This window comes from Orcinus orca, chromosome X (genome assembly GCF_937001465.1).
Source record: "Orcinus orca chromosome X, mOrcOrc1.1, whole genome shotgun sequence".
Taxonomy (NCBI): domain Eukaryota; kingdom Metazoa; phylum Chordata; class Mammalia; order Artiodactyla; family Delphinidae; genus Orcinus; species Orcinus orca.
This window is the reverse complement of record NC_064580.1, coordinates 64,769,665-64,784,495: the sequence shown is the minus strand read 5'-3', so window position 1 is coordinate 64,784,495 and position 14,831 is coordinate 64,769,665. Positions and strand designations below refer to the sequence as shown.

Sequence of the window (14,831 nt, the reverse complement as noted above, 5' to 3'; positions counted from 1 at the left end):
CTTAAATTCCATATATATGTGTTAGCATACGGTATTTGTCTTTTTCTTTCTGACTTCACTCTGTATGACAGACTCTAGGTCTATCCACCTCATTACAAATAGCTCAATTTCATTTCTTTTTATAGCTGAGTAATATTCCATTGTATATATGTGCCACATCTTCTTTATCCATTCATCTGATGATGGGCACTTAGGTTGTTTCCATCTCCGGGCTATTGTAAATAGAGCTGCAATGAACATTTTGGTACATGACTCTTTTTGAATTTTGGTTTTCTCAGGGTATATGCCCAGTAGTGGGATTGCTGGGTCATATGGTAGTTCTATTTGTAGTTTTTTAAGGAACCTCCATACTGTTCTCCATAGTGGCTGTACCAATTCACAGTCCCACCAGAAGTGTAAGAGTGTTCTCTTTTCTCCACACCCTCTCCAGCATTTATTGTTTCTAGATTTTTTGATGATGGCCATTCTGACTGGTTTGAGATGATATCTCATTGTAGTTTTGATTTGCATTTCTCTAACGATTAATGACGTTGAGCATTCTTTCATCTGTTTGTTGGCAGTCCATATATCTTCTTTGGAGAAATGTCTATTTAGGTCTTCTGCCCATTTCTTGATTGGGCTGTTTGTTTTCTTCTTATTGAGCTGCATGAGCTTATAAATTTTGGCGGTTAATCCTTTGTCGGTTGCTCCATTTGCAAATATTTTCTCCCATTCTCAGGGTTTTCTTTTGGTCTTCTTTATGATTTTCTTTGCTGTGCAAAAGCTTTGAAGTTTCATTAGGTCCCATTTGTTTATATTTGTTTTTATTTCCATTTCTCTGGAAGGTGGGTCAAAAAGGATCTTGCTGTGATTTATGTAATAGAATATTCTGCCTATGTTTTCCTCTAAGAATTGGATAGTTTCTGGCCTTACATTTAGGTCTTTAATCCATTTTGAGCTTATTTTTGTGTATGGTGTTAGGGAGTGATCTAATCTCATACTTTTACATGTACCTGTCCAGTTTTCCCAGCACCACTTATAGAAGAGGCTGTCTCCACTGTACTTTCCTGCCTCCTTTATCAAAGATAAGGTGACCATATGTGCGTGGGTTTATCTCTGGGCTTTCTATCCTGTTCCATTGATCTATCTTTCTGTTTTTGTGCCAGTACCATACTGTCTTGATTACTGTAGCTTTGTAGTATAGTCTGAAGTCAGGGAACTGATTCCTCCAGCCCCATTTTTTGTTCTGAAGATTGCTTTGGCTATTCGGGGTCTTTTGTGTTTCCATACAAATTGTGAAATTTTTTGTTCTACTTCTGTGAAAAATGCCAGTGGTAGTTTGATAGGGATTGCATTCAATCTGTAGATTGCTTTGGGTAGTAGAGTCATTTTCACAATGTTGATTCTTCCAATCCAAGAACATAGTATATCTCTCCATCTATTTGTATCATCTTTAATTCTTTCATCAGTGTCTTATAATTTTCTGCATACAGGTCTTTTGTCTCCTTAGGTAGGTTTATTCCTAGATATTTTATTCTTTTTTTTGCAGTGGTAAATGGGAGTGTTTTCTTGATTTCACTTTCAGATTTTTCATCATTAGTATATAGGAATGCCAGAGATTTCTGTGCATTAATTTTGTATCCTGCTACTTTACCAAAGTCATTGATTAGCTCTAGTAGTTTTCTGGTAGCATCTTTAGGATTCTCTTTGTAGAGTATCATGTTATCTGCAAACAGTGACAGCTTTACTTCTTCTTTTCCAATTTGGATTCCTTTTATTTCCTTTTCTTCTCTAATTGCTGTGGCTAAAACTTCCAAAACTATGTTGAATAAGAGTGGTGAGAGTGGGCAACTTTGTCTTGTTCCTGATCTTAGTGGAAATGCTTTCAGTTTTTCACCATTGAGGATGATGTTGGCTGTGGGGTGGTAATATATGGCCTTTATTATGTTGAGGAAAGTTCTCTCTATGCCTATTTTCTGCAGGGTTTTTATCATAAATGGGTGTTGAATTTTGTTGAAAGCTTTCTCTGCATCTATTGAGATGATCGTATGGTTTTTCTCCTACAATTTGTTAATATGTTGTATCACGTTCATTTATTTGCATATATTGAAGACTTCTTGCAATCCTGGAATAAACCCCTCTTGATCATGGTGTATGATCCTTTTAATGTGCTGTTGGATTCTGTTTGCTAGTATTTTGTTGAGGATTTTTGCATCTATGTTCATCAGTGATATTGGCCTGTAGTTTTGTTTCTTTGTGACATCCTTGTCTGGTTTTGGTATCAGGGTGATGGTGGCCTCGTTGAATGAGTTTGGGAGTGTTCCTCCTTCTGCTATATTTTGGAAGAGTTTGATAAGGATAGGTGTTAGCTCTTCTCTAAATGTTTGATAGAATTTGCCTGTGAAGCCATCTAGTCCTGGGCTTTTGTCTGTTGGAAGATTTTTAATCACAGTTTCAATTTCAGTGCTTGTGATTGGTCTGTTCATATTTTTCTATTTCTTCCTGATTCAGTCTTGGCAGGTTGTGCGTTTCTAAGAATTTTTCCATTTCTTCCAGGTTGTCCATTTTATTGGCATAGAGTTGCTTGTAGTAATCTCTCATGATCTTTTGTATTTCTGCAGTGTCAGTTGTTACTTCTTCTTTTTCATTTCTAATTCTATTGATTTGAGTCTTCTCCCGTTTTTTCTTGATGAGTCTGGCTAATGGTTTATCAAGTTTGTTTATCTTCTCAAAGAACCAGCTTTTAGTTTTATTCATCTTTCCTATTGTTTCCTTCATTTCTTTTTCATTTATTTCTGATCTGATCTTTATTATTTCTTTCCTTCTGCTAACTTTGGGGTTTTTTTGTTCATCACTCTCTAATTGCTTTAGGTACAAGGTTAGGTTGTTTATTAGAGATGTTTCCTGTTTCTTAAGGTAGGATTTTATTGCTATAAACTTCCTTCTTAGAACTGCTTTTGCTGCATCCCATAGGTTTTGGGTCATCGTGTCTCCATGGTCATTTGTTTCTAGGTATTTTTTGATTTCTTCAGTGATCACTTCATTATTAAGTAGTGTATTGTTTAGCCTCCATGTGTTTGTATTTTTTACAGATCATTTCCTGTAATTGATATCTAGTCTCATAGCATTGTGGTCAGAAAAGTTACTTGATACCATTTCAATTTTCTTAAATTTACTGAGGCTTGATTTGTGACACAAGATATGATCTATCCTGGAGAATGTTCCATGAGCACTTGAGAAAATTGTGTATTCTGTTGTTTTTGGATGGAATGTCCTGTAAATATCAATTAAGTCCATCTTGTTTAATGTATCATTTAAAGCTTGTGTTTCCTTATTTATTTTCATTTTGGATGATCTGTCCATTGGTGAAAGTGGGGTGTTAAAATCCCCTAATATGAATGTGTTACTGTTGATTTCCCCTTTTCTGGCTGTTAGTGTTTACCTTATGTATTGAGGTTGTCCTATGTTGGGTGCATAAATATTTACAATTGTTATATCTTCTTCTTGGATCGATCCCTTGATCATTATGTAGTGTCCTTCTTTGTCTCTTCTAATAGTCTTTATTTGAAAGTCTATTTTCTCTGATATCAGAATTGCTACTCCAGCTTTCTTTTGGTTTGCATTTGTATGGAATATCTTTTTCCATCCCCTCACTTTCAGTCTGTATGTGTCTCTAGGTCTGAAGTGTGTCTCTTGTAGACAGCACATATATGGGTCTTCTTTTTGTATCCATTCAGCCAGTCTGTTTTTTTGGTTGGAGCATTTAATTCATTTACATTTAAGGTAATTATCGATATGTATGTTCCTATTCCCATTTTCTTAATTGTTTTTGGTTTGTTATTGTAGGTCTTTTCCTTCTCTTGTGTTTCTTGCCTAGAGAAGGTCCTTTAGCATTTGTTGTACAGCTGGTTTGGTGGTGCTGAACTCTCTCAGCTTTTGCTTGTCTGTAAAGGTTTTAATTTCTCCATCAAATCTGAATGCGATCCTTGCTGGGTAGAGTAATCTTGGTTGTAGGTTGTTCTGCTTCATCACTTTAAATATGTCCTGCCAGTCACTTCTGGCTTGCACAGTTTCTGCTGGAAGATCAGCTGTTAACCTTATGGGGATTCCCTTGTGTGTTATTTGTTGTTTTTCCCTTGCTGCTTTTAATATGTTTTCTTTGTATTTAATTTTTGACAGTTTGATTAATATGTGTCTTGGTGTGTTTCTCCTAGGATTTATCCAGAATGGGACTCTCTGTGCTTCCTGGACTTGATTAACTATTTCCTTTCCCATATTAGGGAAGTTTTCAGCTATAATCTCTTGAAATATTTTCTCAGTCACTTTCTTTTTCTCTTCTTCTTCTGGAACCCCTATAATTCGAATGTTGGTGCGTTTAATCTTGTCTCAGAGGTCTCTGAGACTGTCCTCAGTTCTTTTCATTCTTTTTTCTTTATTCTGCTCTGCAGTAGTTATTTCCACTATTTTATCTTCCAGGTCACTTATCCGTTTTTCTCTCTCAGTGATTCTGCTATTGATCCCATCTAGAGTATTTTTAATTTCATTTATTGTTTTGTTCATTGTTGCTTGTTTCATCTTTAGTTCTCCTAGGTCCTTGTTAAATGTTTCTTGCATTTTCTCTATTCTATTTCCAAGATTTTGGATCATCTTTACTATCATTATTCTGAATTCTTTTTCAGGTAGACTGCCTATTTCCACTTCATGTGTTAGGTCTGGTGGGTTTTTATCTTGTTCCTTCATCTGCTGTGAGTTTTTCTGTCTTCTCATTTTGCTTATCTTACTGTGTCTCCTTTTTGCAGGCTGCAGGTTTGTAGTTCCCATTGTTTTTGGTGTCTGTCCCCAGTGGCTAAAGTTGTTTCAGTGGGTTGTGACGGCTTCCTCGTGGAGGGGACTAGTGCCTGTGTTCTAGTGGACGAGGCTGGATCTTGTCTTTCTGGTGGGCAGGTCCACATCTGGTGGTGTGTTTTGGGGTGTCTGTGGACTTATTATGATTTTAGGCAGCCTCTCTGCTAATGGGTGGTGTTGTGTTCCTGTCTTGCTAGTTGTTTGGCATAGGGTGTCCAGCACTGTAGCTTGCTGGTCATTGAGTGAAGCTGAGTGCTGGTGTTGAGATGGAGATCTCTGGGAGATTTTTGCCATTTGGTATTATGTGGAGCTGGTAGGTCTCTTGTGGACCAGTGTCCTGAAGTTGGCTCTCCCACCTCAGAGGCACAGCACTGACTCCTGGCTGCAGCACCAAGAGCCTTTCATCCACACAGCTTAGAATAAAAGGGAGAACAGTAGAAAGAAGAAAGAATGAAAGAAAGAAAGAAAGGAAGGAAGGAAGGAAAGAAAGAAAGAGGAAGGAGGATAAAATAAAGTTAAGTAAGATAAAATAAAATAAAGTTATTAAAATAAAAAATAATTATTAAGAAAAACAGTTTTTTAAGAAAAAAAAAAAGGGTAGAACCCTAGGACAAATGGTGACAGCAAAGCTGTATAGACAAAACCTGAAACAGAAGCATACACATACACACTCACAAAAAGAGGAAAAGGGGAAAAAATCATAAATCTTGCTCTCAAAGTCCACCTCCTCAATTTGGGATGATTCGTTGTCTATTCATGTATTGCACAGATGCAGGGTACATCAAGTTGATTGTGGAGTTTTTTTTTTTTTTTTTTTTTTTTTGGTGGTACGCAGGCCTCTCACTGTTGTGGCCTCTCCCGTTGCGGAGCACAGGCTCCGGACGCACAGGCTCAGTGGCCATGGCTCACGGGCCCAGCCGCTCCGTGGCATGTGGGATCTTCCCGGACTGGGGCACGAACCCATGTCCCCTGCATCGGCAGGCGGACTCTCAACCACTGTGCCACCAGGGAAGCCCCTGATTGTGCAGATTTGATCCGCTGCTCCTGAGGCTGCTGGGAGAGATTTCCCTTTCTCTTCTTTGTTCGCACAGCTCCGGGAGCTCAGCTTTGGATTTGGCTCTGCCTCTACGTGTAGGTCGCCAGAGGGCGTCTGTTCTTCGCTCAGACAGGATGGGGTTAAAGGAGCAGCTGCTTCGGGGGCTCTGGCTCACTCAGGACGGGGGCAGGGAGGGGTGCGGATGCAGGGCGAGCCTGCAGCAGTAGAGGCCGGCAGGACGTTGCATCAGCCTGAGGCGTGCCGTGCGTTCTCCCGGGGAAGTTGTCCCTGGATCCCGGGACCCTGGCAGTGGCCGTCTGGACAGGCTTCCCGGAAGGGAGGTGTGGATAGTGACCTGTGCTCGCACACAGGCTTCTTGGTGGCAGTAGCAGCAGCCTTAGCGTCTCATGCCCGTCTCTGGAGTCTGCGCTGTTAGCTGCGGCTCACGCCCATCTCTGGAGCTCCTTTAAGCAGTGCTCTTAATCACCTCTCCTCGCGCACCAGGAAACAAACAGGGAAGAAAAAGTCTCTTGCCTCTTCAGCAGGTGCAGACTTTTCCCCGGACTCCCTCCCGGCTAGCCGTGGTGCACTAACCCCCTGCAGGCTGTGTTCACACCGCCATACTCAGTTCTCTCCCTGCGCTCCGATGGAAGCCCGAGCCTGAGCTCCCAGCCCTGCCCGCCCTGGCAGGTGATCAGACAAGCCTCTCGGGCTGGTGAGTGCCGGTCGGCACCGATCCTCTGTGCGGGAATCTCTCCGCTTTGCCCTCTGCACCCCTGTTGTTGTGCTCTCCTCCACGGCTCCGAAGCTTTCCCCCTCCACCACCCGCAGTCTCTGCCCGCGAAGGGGTTCTTAGTGTGTGGAAACGTTTCCTCCTTCACAGCTCCCTCCCACTGGTGCAGGTCCCATCCCTATTCTTTTGTCTCTGTTTATTCCTTTTTCTTTTACCCTACCCAGGTACGTGGGGAGTTTCTTGCCTTTTGGGAGGTCTGAGGTCTTCTGCCAGCGTTCAGTACGTGTTCTGTAGGAGTTGTTACACGTGTAGATGTATTTCTGGTGTATCTGTGGGGAGGAAGGTGATCTCCGCGTCTTACTCTCCCGCCATCTTCCCGGTTCCCCCCCAACAGCTAATTTCTTACCAGAAACCGTGGAAGCCAGAAGGCAGTGAGATGACATATTTAAAGTGCTGGGGGAAGAATCAAGCAAGAATTCTATATCCAGAAAAAACAACCTTCTAAAATGAAAGAAAGGTATCCACTTTCCAGTACAGCATGTATGGAGCTTGGAAATCATCACTCCATCCTAAAAACAACTAAAAAACTGAACAAGTTAAAAATTAACAACTCTTCGTAGACCTGTCGGAGAATTGAGGATGCAAGGCAAACTGATGTGCCCCAAATTGGACAGACAGACAGGCAGATACAGAGAATTACATTTACCAGAACAGAAACCCAAAGTGGAAACATCCATGGGAACCAGTACTGGGGTAGGAAAACCTAAACTATAACTGATGAATTGCTGGCAGCTCAGTGTGGACAAGTTTGAGAATTAAAAATTCCAGAGGGTCTAGTCATAGAGGTGCCCTGACACTTTTGTGATTTTTACCTCCAGGAGCCCTACCAGGTTCCCACAATGAAGATCAGAGAAAAATATCCTTGTGCTTCTAATCAAAGAATGGGAAAAGGAGCCATTTGGAAATATGCCCAGAGCATTCTGTTCTTCACAGTGAGGCCCTGCCTTCCAAACTATTTTATCAGGGTGTAACCTACTGGGCTTTTATCAGTGCCTGCCCAACCTGGGGAAAGGGAAATACCCAACTCTAGCACACTCTGACCTTCCTGACCCACATAAGGAGAAGAAAAAACTGAGAAGCCCTTGTGAAAGTCACTACCCAAGAGCACAAGCTCACTAAAAGGCTGAGACCTAATCATAGGTCTGAAGAATGCTTCTCTCCCACACCTTATCACCACATTGATAAAAGCCACTTTACACCAGGTCCTTTTACCCAGTACATCACGTATGGTTTTCAACAACAAATTACAAGGCATACTAAAAGGTAAAAAACACACTTTGAAAAGAAGCCAGACAAAGAAAACATCAGAACCGGACTCATATGGCAAGGATGTTGGAATTATCACACCAGGAATTTAAAATAAAATATGCTAAAGGCACTAATGGATACAGTAGACAGCATGAAAGAACAGATGGGTAATTTAAGCAAAGAGATGGAAAATCTAAGAAAGAATCAAAAGAAGTGCTTGAAATAAAAAATACACTGTAATGGAAAAGAAGAAAGCATTTGAGAAAACAATCCAAATATCCATAAACAAGTGAATGGATAAAGAAACATTATACACACACATGCACGCACATGCACACAAGCACAATGGACTATTATTCAGCTTTTAAAAAGAAGGAAATCCTGCCATTTGCAATAACATAAATGAACTTGGAGGACAATATACTAAGTGAAATAAGCCAGTCAGAAATACAAATACCACATGATTTCACTTATATGAGGTATGTAAAATAGTCAAACTCATAGAAACAGATAATAGAATAGTGGTTTCTAGGGGCTGAAGGAGAGGTAAATAGAGAGCTGTTGTTAAATGGATATCAAGTTTCAGTTACACAAGATGAATAAGTTTTAGAGATCTGCTATGCAACTAGAGTTAACAGTACTGTATTGTGCATTTAAAAATTTAAGGGGATAAATCTCATTTTAAATGTTCTTACCACAAACAAAACAAAGAGGCATAAGAAATGTTTGGAGATGATAGATATGTCTATTAATTGATTATGGTGATGGTTTCATGGATGTGTGCATATGTCCAAATCCATCAAATTGAATACATAATATATGTGCAATTTTCTGTATATCAGTTATATCTCAATGAAACTGTTTTTTTTTCTTCTTTTTTTAACATCTTTACTGGAGTATAATTGCTTTACAATGGTGTGTTAGTTTCTGCTTTATAACAAAGTGAATCAGTTATACATATACATATATCCCCATATCTCTTCCCTCTTGCGTCTCCCTCCCTCCCACCCTCCCTATCCCAACCCCTAGGTGGTCACAAAGCACTGAGCTGATCTCCCTGTGCTATGCAGCTGCTTCCCACTTAAAAGAAAAAAACAATATATTTCATGAGCTCAGTAGTAGACTGGACATGGCTGAGGAAATAATCAGTGAGTATGAGGATATGTCAATAGAAATTTCTAAAACTGAAAACAAAATTAAAAAGAAAGAACAGGGCTTCCCTGGTGGCGCAGTGGTTGAGAGTCTGCCTGCTGATGCAGGGGACGCGGGTTTGTGCCCCAGTCCGGGAAGATACCACATGCCGCAGAGTGGCAGAGACCACAACAGTGAGAGGCCCGCGTAGTGCCAAAAAAAAAAAAAAAAAAAAAGAAAGAACAGATATCCAAAAACTGTTCAGCAGCAGCTATGAAAGGTGTAACATATGCATAATGGAAATACCAGGAGAAGAGAGAAAGGAACAGAAAAAATATCTGAAGCAATGATGACTGAAAATTTCATGAAATTAATGTTAGACATCAAACCAAAAATCCAGAAATCTCAGGGAACAGCAAGCAAGATAAATGCCAAAAAATCCACACCTAGGCACATCACTTTCAGACTGCACAAAATAAAAGATAAAGAAAAAATCTTGAAAGAAACCAAAGGAAAAAAATTACTTTACCTATAGAGGGGTTAAGTATAAGAATGACATCAGACTTCTCTTCAGAAACTATGCAAGCAGGAAGAGAGTGTGGTGAAATATTTGAAGTATTGACAGAGAGAGAGGGAAAAAGCACCAGCCCAGAAATCTGTATCCAGTGAAATTGTCCCTCAAAAGTGAAAGAGAAAGAAAGACTTTCTCAGACAAACAAAACTTGAAGGAATTCGTTGCCAGTAGGCCATTTGTGGAATAAATGTTAAAAAAAAAAGGGCTTCCTTGGTGGCACAGTGGTTAAGAATCCACCTGCCAATGCAGGGTACACAGGTTCGAGCCCTGGTCCAAGAAGATCCCACATGTCATGGAGAAACTAAGCCCATGCACCACAACTACTGAGCCTGCGCTCTGGAGCCTGCGAGCCACAACTACTGAGCCTGCGAGCCACAACTACTGAGCCCACGCTCCTAGATCCCATGCTCTGCAATAAGAAAAGCCACCGCAATGAGAAACCTGCGCACTGCAATGAGGAGTAGCCCCTGCTCACCACAACTAGAGAAAGCCCGTGTCCAGCAACAAAGACCCAATGCAGCCAAAATAAATAAATAAATAAAATAAATTAATTTTTAGAAAAAAGCTAATGAAGTTCATATAGTTTTAAAGCTGGAGGTGAATGCATTGTATTCCCCAAGTCCCACCCCACCCCTTCCTTCAGTAAATGCACCAGCAAGATAACAGTACAATTAAGAGTCCTGAGAAAAAGAAAAAAAAAAAGTCCTGAGCCAAATCTGGGGATAAAATAGGAGGCCCCCAGCCTTATGACAAGTTTTTTTAAGTTTTTTTTATTATAAAAACTTGTATTTTTCTTATTCTTAATTGATAGAATACATAAAAGTTTGTTCAAAATAATAATAGCAACAATGCATTCAATGATTATACCTTATGCATAAGTGAAATAAATGACAACAATGACACAAGGGAAGGGAGGAGGAATTAGGACTACTTTGTTATAAGATACTTGCCTTACTCAAAAAGTGGTATAGCATTATTTGAATGTGAACTTAGATTAGCTGTAAATGTATACTGTAAAATAAAGGAGAGAGATCAAGATGGCAGAATAGGAAGATCTGGAACTCACCTTCTCCCATGGACACACCAAAACTACAACTACATATAAAACAACTATCTCTGAGGATGACCTGAAGACTAGCAGAACAGATTCTCTACAACTAAGGATATAAAGTAAAGGTCACATTGAGATGGGTAGGAAGGGCAGAGATGCAATCTAGTCAGAACCCACACCCCTGATGCAGTGACCCACAAGCGAGAGGAATATCACAACTGCAGAGGTCGCCCTTGAGGAGCAACTTATTCAAGCCACATGTTGGGCTCCCCAGTTCAGGGGACCTGCACTAGGAAGACACCCCCCCGTAACGTCTGGTTTTGAAAACAGTGGGGCTTACATCTTGGAGAGCCCAAAGGGGCTGTGGGAAACCAAGACTCCACTCCAGAAGGGCTCATGCACAAATTCATTTGCTCCAAGTTCCAGCACAGAGGCAGCAGCTTGAAAAGTATGTGGGTCATGCAAAAAGGAGAGCCACTGACTAATTTTAGGTCCTGTGCCAAAGTGGGCAGGGATCTTATGAAACTTTCTCCAACTATAGAAGTGCTATTGGGCACTATGTTTTTTTTACTCTCCTTCCACCTAGCTGGCCCAGCACTGGAAGGTGCCATTTTACTCACTCTCCATCAACCTAGCTAACATTGTGTGCCTTGCCCTGGAGTTCCCTTGGGGACCAGCCTTGTTCAACCTGCTAGCCCCAGCCAGCTCCTCCAAAGTGTCTCCTGGCCCACCCCACCTGCTGGGTAGCCTCAGCCAGCACCAGTACCCATACAAAGAAACTCCTGTCTCACCCCATCCAGCAGGCAGCCCCAGCCAGTACTGGTGCTTCTCTAAAGTGTCTCCCACCCTAAGGGTGCAGCCCTGCCCACCAATGCACATGCAGCAATCTCAGGCCAACCACAACAAGAGGGTTCATGCAGCCCACACAGGGGAAATCCCTGGAGCACCAGGCTCTGGTGACCAGAGGGGATTGCACCACTAGAGGGAATCAACAGCAGATTAAAGGATGCAGAATGGATTAGCAACCTGGAAGACAAGGTAGTGGAAATCACCCAACCAAAACAGCAAAAAGAAAAAGAATTTTAGAAATGAAAATAGTTTAATGGAGCTTTGGGACAACATCAAGCATACTAACATTCACATTATAAGAATCTCAGAAGGAGAAGAGCAAGAGAAAGGGACAGAAAGCCTATTTGAAGAGATAATGGCTGAAAACTTCCCTTACATGAAGGAGAAAACAGAGTCCAGCTACAGGAAGCACAGAGTCCCAAAAAAGATGAACCCAAAGAGATCCACACCAAGACATGTTATAATTAAAATGGCAAAAGTTAAAGATAAAGGGAAAATCTTAAAGGTAAGAGAAAAACAACTAATCATATAAAAGGGAAACCCCATAAAACTATTAGCTGATTTCCCAGCAGAAACTTTACAAGCCATAAGAGTGTGGTGGGATATATTTAAAGTGCTGAAAGGAAAAAACTTCATATAACCTAGAATACTCTATACAACAAGGATATTATTCAGAATTGAAGGACAGATAGTTTCCCAGACAAGCAAAAACTAACAGAGTGGACTTACAAGAAATGTTAAAGAGTCATCTTTAAGCAGAAAAAAAAAAAGGTCACAACTAGAAATAAGAAAATATGTGAAAGAAAAAAATCTCATTTGTAAAGGCATATATATAGTAAAGGCAGTGGCTCAGCCACTTAAAAAGCTAGAATGAAAGTTAAAAGACAAAAGTAGTACAATCAACTCTAACTACAATAAGTATTTGAGATATGCAAAATAAAAAGATGTAAGATATGAGGTCAAAAACATAAAATGTGGGGAAGGGGGAGTAAAAATGTAAAGCTTTTAGAATGCACTTGAACTTAAGCAACGATCAACTTAAAATAGACTGATATATATATCAATTTTCATATATGTATCTCATAGTAACCACAAATCAAAAACCTATAATAGATACACAAAAAAGTAAAGAGAAAGGAACACAAAAATAACACTAAAGTCATCAAATCACAAGGGCAGAGAACAAGAGAAGAAAGGAACAGAGAAGAACTACAAATACACCCAAAAAACAATTAACAAAATGTGAATAAGTCAACATATCTATCAATAATTACTTTAAATGCAAATAGACTAGATGCTTTAATCAAAAAACATAGGGTGGCTAAATGCATTAAAAAAAAAAAAACAAGACCCATATACATGCTGCCTACTAAGGCTCATTTTGGATCTAAAGCCATTGATAGATTAATGGATAAAAAAAGATGTGGTGGGCTTCCCTGGTGGCACAGTGGTTGAGAGTCCGCCTGCCAATGCAGGGGACACGGGTTCGTGCCCTGGTCTGGGAAGATCCCACATGCCGTGGAGCAGCTGGGCCCATAAGCCATGGCCACTGAGCCTGGGTGTCTGGAGCCTGTGCTCTGCAACAGGAGAGGTCACAACAGTGAGAGGCCCACGTACCGCAAAAAAAAAAAAAAAAAGATGTGGTATATATACGCGATGGAATATTACACAGCCATAAAAAATAATGAAATCTTACTATTTGCAGCAACATTGGTGGACCTAGAGAGTATTATACTAAGTGAAATAAGTCAGACAGAAAGACAAATGCCATATGATTTCACTTGTATGTGGAACATAAAAAACAAAACCAAATAGAAACAGACTGATAGATACAGAGAACAAACTGGTAGTCACCAAAGGGGAGGGGACTGGTGGGTTGTGTGAAGTAGATTAAGAGGTACAAACTTTCAGTTACAAACTAAGTTAGTTCACTGGGATGTAATGTACAGCATAGAGGACATTGTCAATAATGCTGCAATATCTTTGTAAGGTGACAGACGGTCACTAGACTTATGGTGATCAATTTGCAATGTATATAAATGTTGAATCATTATGTTGTGTACCTGAAACAAATACAATATTGTATGTCAACTATACTTCAATTAAAAAAAAGAAAAAGACAAAAATAAAAACCACTAAAAATTTTTTAAAAAGAATAATTGGTTTTCTCAGGGTATATGCCCAGTAGTGGGATTGCTGGGTCATATGGTAGTTCTATTTGTAGTTTTTTAAGGAACCTCCATACTGTTCTCCATAGTGGCTGTACCAATTCACATTCCCACCAGCAGTGCAAGAGTGTTCCCTTTTCTCCACACCCTCTCCAGCATTTATTGTTTCTAGATTTTTTGATGATGGCCATTCTGACTGGTGTGAGATGATATCTCATTGTAGTTTTGATTTGCATTTCTCTAATGATTAATGATGTTGAGCATTCTTTCATGTGTTTGTTGGCACTCTGTATATCTTCTTTGGAGAAATGTCTATTTAGGTCTTCTGCCCATTTTTGAATTCAAAAAGAGTCATGTACCAAAATGTTCATTGCAGCTCTATTTACAATAGCCCGGAGATGGAAACAACCTAAGTGCCCGTCATCGGATGAATGGATAAAGAAGATGTGGCACATATATACAATGGAATATTACTCAGCCATAAAAAGAAACGAAATTGAGCTATTTGTAATGAGGTGGATAGACCTAGAGTCTGTCATACAGAGTGAAGTAAGTCAGAAAGAAAAAGACAAATACCGTATGCTAACACATATATATGGAATTTAAGAAAAAAATGTCATGAAGAACCTAGGGGTAAAGCAGGAATAAAGACGCAGACCTCTTAGAGAACGGACTTGAGGTTATGGGGAGGGGGAAGGGTGAACTGTGACAGGGCGAGAGAGAGTCATGGGCATATACACACTAACAAACGCAGTAAGGTAGATAGCTAGTGGGAAGCAGCCGCATGGCACAGGGATATTGGCTTGGTGCTTTGTGACAGCCTGGAGGGGTGGGATGGGGAGGGTGGGAGGGAGACGCAACAGGGAAGACATATGGGAACATATGTTTATGTATGACTGATTCACTTTGTTATAAAGCAGAAACTAACACACCATTGTAAAGCAATTATACCCCAATAAAGATGTTAAAAAAAAAAAAGAAAAAGAAAAAGAATAAAAGTGTTGGAACTTAAAAAAAAAAAAAAAGAATAATTGACATGCTAAGAAAATAGAGAAAACAGAATCACATAAAATGCTCAATTAAAACCACTCAGAGAAGGATGTGTGCTCACTCCCTCTTGTGAGAGCACCAGAATCACAACTAACTGCTGAACAATC

General features: G+C 40.1%; 1 long non-coding RNA gene across 1 annotated transcript in view; it reads right to left on the bottom strand.

Moving 5' to 3' along the window:
* The window catches only part of LOC125963138 (uncharacterized), a 218,999-nt gene that overhangs the window by 198,632 nt on the left and 5,536 nt on the right, over nt 1–14,831 (bottom strand). The window contains exon 2 of the long non-coding RNA XR_007474957.1: nt 14,084–14,199. This is a non-coding gene — a long non-coding RNA (uncharacterized LOC125963138). The remainder of the gene's footprint in view (nt 1–14,083; nt 14,200–14,831) is intronic.